The 9794-nt window shown below is 32.9% G+C and overlaps 1 non-coding gene across 1 annotated transcript; it reads right to left on the bottom strand.

Moving 5' to 3' along the window:
• Positions 1-9247: 9247 nt before the first annotated feature.
• LOC128034231 (small nucleolar RNA R71) lies at positions 9248-9354 on the bottom strand. Its single transcript, XR_008190361.1, has one exon. It is a non-coding gene; the product is annotated as a small nucleolar RNA R71 (small nucleolar RNA).
• Between the last annotated feature and the right edge of the window lie 440 nt (positions 9355-9794).

The raw sequence follows: 9794 nt of genomic DNA, 5'->3' as shown, positions 1-9794 counted from the left end.
AATACTGAATCGACCCATGTATGAGATGGGAGAAAATATCAAAAACGCAAAAGGAACAATTTAATTATAAACTGTGTTGAACAACAGCAATTGGGTAACTTTGAAAAAATCACCATAAATGGTGGAAAATGAATGGGAAGCTGAATAATATATGAAATTGAAGTTGAATGTATCTATTCTCATATGAAAGAAATAGAATAAGCAAAAGAGTTGTATTTTGGGGATATCTGAATTTCTTGAAAGCAGTAATGGATTGATTTCGAGATCCCTGTTCTAACTTTGGAAAATTACCAAAATTGTAAAAAAAATTATGGCATGAAATTTATATCCCTGGAATCATTATTGAGTCTATTTTATTAGAAACAAGCGAAACCATTTTTCAAATTTTTACAGAGAGTTAAGTGAATTTTAGTGAGGAAGGGTCGAACAGTTGGGCGTTGAAACAGGGAAGGTTTAATGAATAAACTGTACTAATTGGCTGGGTCAAAAATTCTGAAATTTTATAGTAAAATGGTATATGAGTCTAGTTTTAGGGAAAATTTACGGAACTCAATTTGGAGCCCTGTAGCTCCAGATAAAAATAAATTAGCGACTATGACGCAGAAAAACAGCTTGCTGAAAATTGCCTAAACAATAAAGTTATTCATGAATAAGTTTATATTTTGGTGTAGTTATAGGAGTAATTACTTATTTATCATGTGTTTACTTACTAAGCTATATGCTTACTCGATTCTATTTTTCTCTTGATTATAGTGACTTCCAACAACTCGGAAATTGGAACGAAGTCAGACAATCATCTACACTATCCTTCACATTTGGGGTATTTTACTACTAGTGTTCCGAAATTTTATGGCATGTATAGACAATTTATGTAATGTGGGATCATCATGTAAATATATGTTATGGTTCCCTTTTAAATGTAGTGTTTATTAATAGTTAAACTGTATGTGTGTTTATACAAATGAAATTGGTTGGTATATTGGAATGTGTTCTAAATTTGCAGGAGGTTTAAGCAAAAATAGGTAGGAATGCTGTCGAAATTTTTTAAAAATTTAGTAATACCTCATACTCTGTTCCGGTAAGGAATACGGGTAAGGGGTGTTACAGAAGAGGCTGGTTCATATATATCGGCAGCGGAACAAATGTCAAATTGAAGTGTCGAGAACCAACTAGAAGTTCTTCCATGGTTGCAACATGGATCGTCCTTGTTTTTAAAGAGCTTCTATTTCTTACTTTAATTTTTGTTTCTTTTTTATTTTATTTTTATTAATCCTAGCTGTGTTTAGTTTTTTTCCTCCCATGGCAAGTGTAGATACCATGGAGTGATAGAATCGAAATAAAATCAAAGAAGCCAGAAACTAGGCTTGATGTTGCGACATCCTAAACAGAACGAAACCTTGCAACATTGAAGGGACAAGTTCATCTGAGATGTTTTGTCATCCATTATCAACACTTCTTCTTTTTTCCTCTTATTTTTTATTTTTATTTTCTATACATTATATTTCATATTTCTTTTTGTAGAATTTTTTAGGTACTCTTTCGTTCGCCTAAAACACATAGAGACTATCACAGAAATAAGGAAGTTTTTTTCATGCTTTTGTTTTCTTTACGTCAAGGATAATGTATGTCCTAAAGTGTGGGGAAGTATATAGGATTAATTTTTGTGTGTTTCTTTATTTTAGTTGATTATTTCATTAAAATTTGTTACTATTTTTGTTACATGATGCTTGGGTTATATTAATCATGTGAATAGTGGTTGAAAATAATAAAGCATGTAATGATTTTTTCAAGCATGAAATTTTTATTGATAGGAGATAATTTGATTATTTTTAAAGGGAAATTGATTAGGTTACTTAGTTAAATTCCATAATAGATTAGAAGTACCTAGGCAAGAATGTTTGATGGTGCCATATGAGATATAAGTCTTATAGATAGTCATAGAAGCATGAATGCTTGAATTGATTATTATTCATTCGATTTAATTCGAAGCATGAAAGAAATTGTGTATGGTGGGATGCTTAGGGATGAACAAAGGCATTGTTTGAATAGTTAGTTCTCAAATGACCATCCCTAGTCTCCTTATTTGAGATTAATAACTCCATTTTGATGAACCAAAAAAATTGAAACCCAAAGACCATGCATAAAATTTGAACTATTCCCTATCCTTGGTCCTTTAATACATTTCGAAATAGACATCAAGCCATAGATATTGAGGGTTTAGGTAGATACATCACGGTGGTTTCAAAATAAAGAGTAAAAAAGGAAGGAAAAATGTAGGACAATGATTATAGGTCACGAAAAACTGTGAGGCAAAGAAAAATCTAGAAAAAAGTCAAAAATAAAAATGATAAGAAAAAATACAGAATAGAAACAAAAGCACTGTGACTAAGAACAGAGTACAAATTCAAGTGACAAAACAAAAAGTCACAAAAGTGAGAAAATTAATCATCAGTGCACCAAAACTCATTAAGACAACCATAATTGCTAGTATTATATTGTATCTTCCTACATGGAGAGATAAGGTAGGTGAGTGATGGAGACAAAAGGTGGTAAGCTTGGGTAGGACATTAAGGGGGAAGAAAAGGAACAGTGTCATGTGCCTAACTATTTCTAGTGTTTGAACCGTTTTGAGTCATATCTTTCTTTGAACTCATACCGTCCTAAGCCTCAGAATGTTACAAGCCTAAAAGACAAATGTGACTTAAGCGTTCTCTGTGCATAATCTTCTAGAATATCTAACTATACATGATAAATATTTTTTTGATTCACATGATTGTGTCTGCTACATATCTATTTAATTTATGTTAATAGTGATATTGTTAAATAGTTGGTCATGGAAACTACTTCTAATTTGTTAGTAATGTAACTTTGTAAAGTAGTTCTAATCTACTTTTAAAAAATTTCAAGGTATGGAACTACCAAGATTAAGTTACATGTGTGATAAGAATTGTTATACCTTTAATATTTGATAATCATGTTCTTTAGTAGTAATAAAATCCAACAGACGTGTTCTTATTGCATGTTGAGTGTCTAGACCTGGTTTGGTTGAGGACAAGCAAAAAGTTAAGTGTGGGGGACTTTAGGTGTGAGGTTCTTATTTACATCCATCTTCACTAAATCTAGAGTGTTTAAAGAAAGAAATCAATTCATTTTCACATTAATTTTTTTCTCTTTTTCTTATATATGTGTTTTGGTTGCTCGAAGAAAAGCAACAAGTTAAGTGTGGGGGATTGATCTGCCACGATTTACACTAGTATTTACATACTTTTTACACTTAACTTTAGCTTATTTAATAGTTAAACTGAAGCATCTTAGTATATATTTAGGTTTTCATTCTTAAAGTAGTAATTTATGCTTTTTAGTAGTTTTTATTACATTTTATATATCTAAATAAGATTACATGGTCTTGTAGGAAAAATCAGGAGCTAAAGATGCATATTCGGGCCAAAAATAATGCCTATGTCACGACACCAAAACACCAAGGTTGCAATATCGAAGACAGAAGCAAAAATAAAGCCCTAAAGCAACACTGCCTTCGGTGTTGTGACACATCCCTTTGATGTCGCGACGCTGGATCCGAAGTTGCAACACTACATGCTTGTGTTACAATACCGCCCCTACACAGCCCAAAAAGATGATGCATAAGATAATTACATTTTTTAGGGAAATTAGGAGTATTTTTCCCAGTCAAACCCTAAAGACTTCAATGATAATTTAGGCAATTTAATATTCCATGTTCATCATATATAAAGGTCATTGTAATAAGTTTAAATACACAATTTTAGGGAGACAAAAATTATTCTTAGGTTTTTATTTTGTTCTTAGTTTTCACTTAGGGTATTTTATGTTCTTGTAATCAGAATATCCTATTCTAAAGTAAGGCTTTCGCGAGTGGATATTGTTCTAAAGGCTTGCTTTGATCAATAAATACATGAGCATCTCTTTTCCTTATTCTATTCTTTATATCTCTTTCTTTAACATTGCTAGTTGAATGTTTGTGTAAATATTAGAATCAATTTATGCTTTATACATATTTTACATGTTTCAATTTTTTTAACCTAATTAAGTCATTGAAGGATAGAGTTTCTTAGTGGATCAACTGTTTGTGAGAGGAAGATCTTAAACCCCAGGCTTAACGACCCTAGGAAGTCATTTAGATGGGAATTAACCCAAAATTGGTATGGTCTATCCATAAACACCTTAGCCCCAAACTGGTCTGAACTGTGAGGTCGAGAGATAAGTAGCTCATGCCAACTCATTAACTTAGTTGGATACCGAGAGGCACAACTAGGTTGACGACTAGCTAATTGAATAAAGCCTTACATCAATAATTAATTAGTTAAAATAATTGGATCTAGGCTAAATGAACTCGCATAGTCAAAACAAGGGATAAGAGAAGTTGATACATGAACTTAGGAGTAGATTTAGGTTTATTTAAATTTATAGAGTTTTTTAATATTATTATCAACTTGCTTCGATATTAACAGTACTAATTCGTAACTCAAGTAGATTAGTAATTATTTTTGCTAATTAACTTACTAACAGTTTTCTCTAAACTGCAATCCCTCAAGTACGATCCTCAAAATACTTACCTTGTGTTTTGTTGTAAACAAACTCTATTACAACTTGACCCATATACTTGCAAACACCGCATTAATTTCATATATTTTTATTGTACTATTCACACTTTAGACATTAGTACGTCCGGAGGCTATCATTAAAATGAATAAAATTATTATATTTAGATCAAGAAATGAATCAATCTATTGATAAATAGGGGAAAGGAAAAGTCGTCAGGTAATCATCGTTGCTTGTTGCTAGCTATCGTATTTGGGTAAGTTCATATTATATTTATTATGTTGTGAATGTTTTAACTTATTTCGTGTTTGGTAATGTGAAATTTGAATGATGTTATGTTCTATTAGATGATTGATGAAATGGAAGGATAAAGTTGAGTCTGAAATGTCTTGAAAAAGCATAATAAGCCTGTGTGAACTTAGCGAATAGATAGGATACAAATGACATGTCATTAGGGCATAGCAAACACTTTGTCTCAATGTATATTTACCAGGCATTATTTTTCGGTGATTTTTGTAGCAGGTACTTTGTATCGGTGTTATGTTTAGTAGGTACTATGTACCAGTAATCGATACCGTACCGATGGCTTAAGATTCTTCATGTGTTACAAGTTCTCTGAAGCTTGTGTGAGTAGTATTGTGTATTGGTTAAAGTCCTTACGTTAGCTTGTATGGATATTACCCTCTCGTTTATCCAAAGTTGATTTACAATTGTTCTCCGAGCAATTTAGTTAACTATCAAAATGAAAATTGAATAGAATGATATGATGATTCATATTTAAGTACATGATTATTTAACATGTTGTATTTTGATGATGAGAATCATCCATGTTTAGTTATTGTGGATTGTTCAAATGATGAAATACGACAAAGGATTGTTAGTTTCAAGATATGTATGATTTGTAATTAAATTAATAGGTATGCGATGTTTTGTTTTACGAACTTACTAAGATTTATGTAAGCTTACTTTAGTTTATTTTCTTCTTTGTAGATCATTACACTTTCATTGTCGATTGGAGCATCGTTGGAGATCACACTATTCGACAACTCATTCGGTAGCTATTCGTTTATTCTATCCTGGTTATAAGTGGCATGTAAATAGGGATTTGGTTATGCATGGTATAAAAACTGTTGTTATATGTTGTGCCTTTCGAATATTATAGTGAATCTTTTTATACAAATCTTATTGATATGTTGGTTGGTTGAAGTATGTGATAGTGAATGAATGATGTTGTATTTAAAAGCACTTTTAATGTTTGTTTCGGTATGTTTATGTCAATAGGCAACTTGGAATGTTTTCTGTTTAGTTGAAATGGTCAATTTGGTTATGAAAATGTATGAACTTTGGATAAGATATATGGGCATTTGATGATTTGGTTTATATGGTTGAGCTTTGGCACTTGGTATCTAGATTTTTGGTGATGATTGATTGAGTTTAACTTGAGGTATATGCTTGGGTTGAATGGATGTTATATAAGTTTGAATTGGGGAGCCAATGAGGGCATATTGGTTAGACACATATGTTGATTGTGTATTGATGTATTTTGGCATGTTTTGGCAAAATTTGAATAGGTTTGAATTATGTTTAATGCATAGCTTGAAGTCTGAATTTTGGTATGTGAAATGGCTTATGTTTGAAGGTGTTTTTGGGCACACACGACCTCGGACATCGTTTGGCACACGGCTGTGTGCCCCACACATTTTAATGACATGACCATGTTATATCTTTAACTTTTGGTGCAGGATTATCCACACGATCTCAAAGAGTTACATGACCTAGAAACATAGTCGTGTGACCCTAAGTTATACGGGCAAAAATTATTACATGGTTTGGCCACACGGTCATGTTCTTAAGACACACGACCTAGCCATACGGTCGTGTGACCCCTATTTTCACTTTTTACTCAAAAAAATTTAAAAGTTTCATTTTAATCTAGTATCATTTTTGATATGTTTTAAATGTTTCGTATGCTCAATTTAGGTCCCAAGTTGATTAAATAGTATAGAATTGAATGGTTATGATTTATTTATTTGTTATTGAACTATTTTATGATAAATTTTCAAGGTTTAATGTTGTAATGCCTTATAGTTCGGGTCTGGAGACCAAACCGGGTATAGGGTGTTACACTCTTGAGTTTGATCCTTGAAATACTCTAAGTTTTCCATTGTACGCTTCCAAATATTACAACTGACCTGTACGCTTGAAGTAAAATCACACCTTAAATTGTCTTTATCAAATCGTTCATTTTTTTGCGCACTACTGCGATACAGTCAAAGTTGTTTGTGCCATTGTTGGGGAGTTGATTCAAAATTTGTGAATTTTCTTATGTTGTTATTGCAAGCTTATAGCGAGATAACTAGTGAAAATTAAATTTATAGATACAACATTTTTTTATTTTTATGATTTTCTTGATTTTGTTTTACTGACAATTGACTGGCAGACATGTTTAATGATGACTATAGGTGGCCCAATGGCTCATCCGTGTTTGATGCGAAGAGAGATTTAACACCTAGTTGGGAGTATGAAGGATACCATGGGAGGAAAGGATATAAGTCTCCTTGATATCTCTTGAAAAGAGTTGCATTTCATTCCCTTAGACTTAGTTAATTGCTTGTACTTAAGTAATTTTAGTTCCATTTTAGGATATTACATTGGTATTTTTAGAGTATTGCATTAAAGAGCTTGGATGGTGCTTAACTGCTATTACATGTTGCTTTTAATTGCCTGTGGGAAGGACTTGCTTCGTGGTTGATTGGCAGGTGCAGAGTGTAGGAAAAGGAATAAAGGATTGAAGGTTTGCTATGACAAATTTTAGATATTTTGCCAACACAAATGCTATGGCGACACTTGGAAGATGCCTAGTCAGCACTTAATGCATACTGTTGTCAGCCTTAGCTGTACTTGTACTAGATAAATCCACCTGAAAAAGAGAGAAAGAAGGATAAGCTGATGGACCTACCCTAGAAAGTCAAACATATAAAAGCCAAAGGGGAACCCTAGAAAAGGTAGTTTTTGGATAGAAAGAGAAGCTTTTAACAGAAAAGGAGGGAAGGACCTAGAAGGGAAGCGACTGAAGTGGGAGAAAATGACTGCATCATCTTTAGTAACTACAAGACATTGCGTTGCTGGTGTTGAGAGTTGAATAGGCGAAAACCATCTTCTCAATTTTTTTCCCTTAATTCTTATCACATTTCCTTTAGATCTTAATTTTTAAAGATTATTATTGTTACTACATTAAACTCGAACTCGATTTACCCAACTATGAGCTAAATCTCTTAGGCTAGGGATTACTTTGTTGAACCCTTTAATTTCTATTAATGTTCACAATTTAAGTTGGAATTTTTCTACTATTTTATCCAATAGTATTTCAAGCAGTATATAGGTTGTGTATTGACGAATAGGCAACAGGTTATTAAAGATAACTTATTGCCAACAAAGTTAGGGTAACTGGATAGACAATGGGGAATATAAGTGAATGATAAATTATTTATTCTTACCAACCTCTATACATAAAGCCTTGCCTCATGCAAAGAAAGGTAGAAAATATTAGTGGTAGCGGAAGTCATGTCTATAGACATATAGTACCGTAGGGGAGGTAGCCCCAGGTTTTGCTCTTGAAAAAAGCAAACTGCTGTAGAAATCTATCGAGCTGTAGAATGTTCAAGACTTTTTTGTGGCATTAATAGTTAGAAAAGGTAGATGCATCAGTAATCCAATCCGTCCTAATCAACATCGTAGTTCCTTAATATTCTTTTTTGTATTTACTTTTTTGTGACATTCTTGTTTCGTTTACTTGTTTTGTTTTTCACAATTTTATATATCATCATTCTCTCATTTTGCCACTACATTCTCACTATTATTTTGCTTTAGCATTAATCAAGCTTAACTCTAATAAGTCAACCAAATTCTACCTATCTAATCCCTATGGAGATGATCTCACTCATCACTTTATTACTTATTCGACATGTATACTTGCACAATTCACACATCATATTCACAAGCAACAAGTTTTTGGCATCATTGCTGGGGATTGGCAATTGGTGAAATTTTATTTTGTTTCATTAGTTTTAGCTAACTTAGTTGTATTTACTTTTTACAGGTTTTTCATCAATACATGAGTAGAAGCATTTCTGTTAACGAAGATAATCCTTTTGACCCAAAGATTGAAAAAACTTTGTGAAGGAGGAGAAGAGAATTACATAATATGGCTAGGGAAGGAAATGATCTTGGTCTAAATGACCCATTGAATCCAAATGGTCAGGATGTTAATCTTCCTATTCATCGTGTGATAGATAACCAAAACAAACCAATTCAAAAGCATGCAGTTCCAAATTTAGATGACTTGAATCTAGGGATAGTAACACCATGCACACAAGCTCAGCATTTTAAGTTGAAACCGGTAATGTTTCAAATGCTACAAACAGTTGGACAGTTCGGGGGGTTGCCTACTGAAGATCCAAGTCTAAATTTAAGACTTTTTCTAGAGTTCTGTGACTTATTTAGACAATAGAGTGCTTCTAAAGACACCCTGCGGCTTAAATTATTCCCATACTCCTTAAGAGATCGTGCAAGAGCATGACTTAATGCTTTGCCATCGGGAACAGTGGCATTATGGAATGACTTGTGCCTTAGGTTTTTGCTATGGTATAATCTGCCAAACATGAATGCGAAGCTTAAAAATGATATCACATCTTTTCAACAATCAGAGGATGAAATGCTTTACGAAGCCTAGGAAAGATTTAAGGAATTACTTAGAAAATGTCCTATGCATGGTTTCCATCACCGAACTCAGATGGAGATGTTTTATAATGGGCTGAATGCACATACAAGGACGGTAGTTGACGCCTCTGCCAATGGTACTTTGTTGGATAAATCTTATAATGAAGCATATGAGATTTTGGAACAGCTTGCCAAGAATGATTATTAATATCCTACCACGAAAGTAAGAATTGACATGAGAGCCGCTAGCACCATTGAGCTTGACGCAATCACTTCATTGCCAGCCCTGATATCATCTTTAGCTAATATGATCAAGATAATGAAGAGACAAACTGTAGTCCAGGAGATGAAATCAACAAAGCTATCTTGTGTTTATTATGGTGAAGACTGTAACGAGATATTTGTGCAAGTGTACACAATCGTTCAAGTAGTAAGTAAGTTAAATGAGTTATCGTCTCCACAGGGACTGTGTGTGTTAATTGATTATTTGCAAAATT

The sequence above is a fragment of the Gossypium raimondii genome, chromosome 10, assembly GCF_025698545.1.
Source record: "Gossypium raimondii isolate GPD5lz chromosome 10, ASM2569854v1, whole genome shotgun sequence".
Taxonomy (NCBI): Eukaryota; Viridiplantae; Streptophyta; class Magnoliopsida; order Malvales; family Malvaceae; genus Gossypium; species Gossypium raimondii.
This window is presented reverse-complemented; position numbering and strand designations above follow the sequence as displayed.